General features: G+C 37.6%; 1 long non-coding RNA gene across 1 annotated transcript; it reads right to left on the minus strand.

The window, feature by feature from the left end:
• Nucleotides 1-709: 709 nt before the first annotated feature.
• On the minus strand, nucleotides 710-1,643 carry LOC145165213 (uncharacterized). Its single transcript, XR_013739952.1, has 2 exons — nucleotides 1,515-1,643; nucleotides 710-1,428 (listed from the first exon to the last, which is right to left on the minus strand). It is a non-coding gene; the product is annotated as an uncharacterized LOC145165213 (long non-coding RNA).
• Nucleotides 1,644-3,289: the final 1,646 nt, after the last annotated feature.

Genomic DNA, 3,289 nt, shown 5'->3' on the forward strand with positions numbered 1-3,289 from the left:
CGTTACAAGTGTAACCCGAATCCCTCGGGTTCCCTCCGCTTATTCAATAAATGGTGAGAGTTGGTTTTCTTTTTATGAAAATCAAAATATAAAATGTTGTGCTTACAACTGAATTGACAGTTTTTTATTTCACTTATTATTACAAGTGCGACATGTGATTCACGGGTTCCCTACTACCTATTCCATAGATTTTGGTAAGAGTTTGTCTTCTTTTCATGAATTCCAAATTATTTTGATAACGAATTAATGAAAATTTATTTCGCTTGTTAAAGAAAATGCAACCTGCTTTGGTGGGTTCCTCATCTCCTATTCGACAGGTTGATGAGAGTTGAACTTCTTTTCATAAAGTTCAAAGTTTTTAAGGAACTGACCGTGTAACGACCTTCATTTTTATGAAGTCCAAATGAGTTTTACAAGGAATTGACGGATAGGTTGTGGATGCACAAATTCTATCAATGATGTTTCTCATTTTGGAGATGTCCGAGTTTGGTTGCAGATGTGATTTAAACATAAAATATTTTGCAACCCATTTCAACAACATAAGTCAACAAGAAACAAACATCAAAGTGTAAAATTACAAGATTTAAAAGGCCCAAAAATTCTTAAATTTCAAGTTTATTTTGTGAGCCAATTTTAAGTCCATTAAGGTCTATTATGCTCTTCTCGAAACACACGAAAGAGAAATGAGATAAAACGGAATCAGACAAGGTTTAAGTTGATTGTTCAACAAGTCATTTTTAAATCCAAAAGAAAGACTACATTTATAGCATTTTTGTTGCTGTGAGATTCACAATGTGAAATGTGAAGGAAAACTGAATAGGTTTCCAATTTGATGACATGATGATTTCAAGAAGAAAAAGTCATTTGTTGACTTCAACTTTTGAGTTTCTTGGAAATAAAAATATTGGCATCCATATTCGATCTTCACCAATACCCTTCACCCATTAACTCCCTTCGCAACCTCACCAATTATCCACCTTTATCCCACCATTCAGCCAATCGAAAACACCAAGAAAATCCCCACTTGAACCTCCACCACCTCCCTAACGAGCCTTTAGCCATCATCGATCACCCCACATTCCACAACCATTTTCCCACCATAAACCACCCTTATCACAAACAACCGTACACCACCTTAATAACCACCGAATGAACATCACAGCACATACACCATTGAACCACCTTATATCACCATACACCTTACCTTTCCAACCAACACCATCAAATTCGAAGAAAGCACTACCGTCATATCGATCTGAATCAGCCAAGGACCATTTGCTAAGAAAATCAGAGAACAACCGCCTTCTCCTGGTCAGAAATACGTCAGCATTGCCGTCGATTCTTCCCTGAAAGGCCACATTCACCAACATCACCGGTCCACCACTGCTTCATCTTCACGCCCCCAATATTATCATCTTAGAAATCAACCTATGATTTCGATTCAAAGTAAAGAAAAGCGGTGGTTTTGTGCAATTTTGAGAAGAGAAAAGAAGAGTGGGATAAGAAGAGCGTACATGGTCCTGTGATTTTTGTGTGGCAGTCGATCAAGCGAAGGAGAAGAAAGAAAGAGGAGTCGACTTCCTTCTCCTGCTGGGATATGGGATAGGCACGCCACCAGAATGATCCAAGAAGCGTGTGTGGCCTGTTAGATCTCATTGTGGGTTGCTGGGTTTATTTCTTTAGGCCTAAATATTGGGCTGGGTATTTCTTTCTTTTTGTGGGCTCGCAGGCAATAACACAGAAAAAGGGAGTACTCTTGCTTTATGCCTCTTTTATTTTTCCTTTTAATTGATTTTAAATTTACTCCTATTATTCGCAGAAAATATGTCAAACACTAGTTTTATTAGGTGTATTTTTGTTTAATTAACTGCCATGGAGTAATTTATTTTAGTGGGTTAAGTTAAATGGAGTTAAGTGATGATTTTAATGTGTTAAGTTAATTGATACAAGTTGTGGCAATTGTTTTCTTTTAAGTGATGATTTTAATGTGTTAAGTTAATTGATACAAGTTGTGGCAATTGTTTTCTTTAAGTGATGTTTTTAATGTGTTAAGTTAATTGATACAAGTTGCGGCAATTGTTTTCTTCTGTTTAAATGTGTATTTAGTGTCAAAATTGCTTAATGAAGTTAGGTTAATTGACAATGTTTATTATCTGACCAATAATGGATGTTAAATATAAATTTGAGTAATTAAGTAAAACTTTTGACCGGAGATGAGCGTTAGTTGGGAAATCATTTAAACATAAGTGTATGATTTCGTGATCCCACTTAAAATCAACATAGACGTGTGTTGGTGTACTTTTAACAGAACCACTAAACCTAATGCTTTTTAATTTCATGAGTTGCATAAAGATATGAGTGAGTGAAATTAAATAGAATCATGAGACCGAGAGGTAATTTATAATTTAGCCGATGTTAGCAAATTTATTACCACCACATTTTGTTAATTGATTAATTGCATCAGATGAATCATGGACCCGTAAATGTCAACTAAACTTCACTATTAAATGTGAATTGAGCATTTGGAGCATTCACATTGAGCATTTGTGTTCAATGGAGCACTTGGAACTCAATGGGGCACTTGGGGTTCATGAGGCATGTAACAAAGGAATGGATCATCTTAGAAGGGAATGAATCATCTTAGAAGGGAATGAATCATCTAACAAAGGAACGGATCAAGTGCCAAATGAACGAATCGTCTAAAAGGGGGTATGGAGCACTTGGGATTGGAATGGAGCAAATGTGCATAGTTGCGCCATTTGATTAAGTGTTGGGACAAGTAACAAGCATATTGCACCTTAGGCAAGCATGTTGCGCCATTGGCATCACATTGCGCCACATTGGACCATGTTGCGGCACTCTAGTAGATGTTGATTTTGCGCCCACCTGGAAGAAGTTAAACCAACATGGAAGATCTTGCACCACCTTGGAAGGAAGTTGTGCCACTTAGAAGGAAGTTGTGCCAAGCTTGATGGATGTTGCGCCATCCTTGCACAAGATGGGCTATCATCAGTCAAGATGTTTCATCTTGGTGCAAGATGCGCCATTTTTGGTTCCTTGATGTGCCATGGTATCCTTAATGAGCCACATATGCTATGAAGTCCTCTATGATGCTCAAGATTGTTCAAGGATGCTCAGAAGTTGGTGATGCTCAAGGAATATGCCATGTTGGGCCACCATGATGGATGTTGGGCCACTAGTGTCCATGATACGCCACATGTGGATCATGATGCTCCACTATGGCTCACGGTGCTCTATCATGTGTGTTGTTGATGCTAATATGTTGTAT

The sequence above is a fragment of the Lactuca virosa genome, chromosome 3 (assembly GCF_052849685.1).
Source record: "Lactuca virosa cultivar CGN04683 chromosome 3, Lactuca_virosa_CGN04683_v6, whole genome shotgun sequence".
NCBI lineage: Eukaryota > Viridiplantae > Streptophyta > Magnoliopsida > Asterales > Asteraceae > Lactuca > Lactuca virosa.